The sequence below is a fragment of the Phaeoacremonium minimum genome, assembly GCF_000392275.1.
Source record: "Phaeoacremonium minimum UCRPA7 unplaced genomic scaffold PA7_03_scaffold_299, whole genome shotgun sequence".
In the NCBI taxonomy this organism is placed as follows: Eukaryota; Fungi; Ascomycota; class Sordariomycetes; order Togniniales; family Togniniaceae; genus Phaeoacremonium; species Phaeoacremonium minimum.
Genome location: NW_006921204.1, coordinates 1,144 through 1,500, shown reverse-complemented (window position 1 = coordinate 1,500; position 357 = coordinate 1,144).

The following is a 357-nucleotide window of genomic DNA, read 5'->3' as shown; positions in this document are numbered from 1 at the left end:
TATTTAGGCTTTATTATTAAAGTTAAAGAAAGAATATAAGTAGATTCTAATAAAGTTAAAGCTATTTAAGTATAAAAGAATTTTAAGTTAGTCAAAAGAGTATAAAGGTTTATAAGATTTATAAATTATTATAGAGAATTTGTTTTAATATTCTTAAAGATAGTAAGACTATTAACAACTTTAATAAGAAAAGATATAAAGTTTAAATAGATAATAAAGTGTTAAAAAGTGTTTCAATATACTAAAAGCTAAGTTAATTAATGCTTTTTTATTGGTATAATAGGACCATAATTAAGAAACAGTTTTAAAAATAGATTTGTTAGAATATATTATAATGGGCCAGATAGATAGTCTATT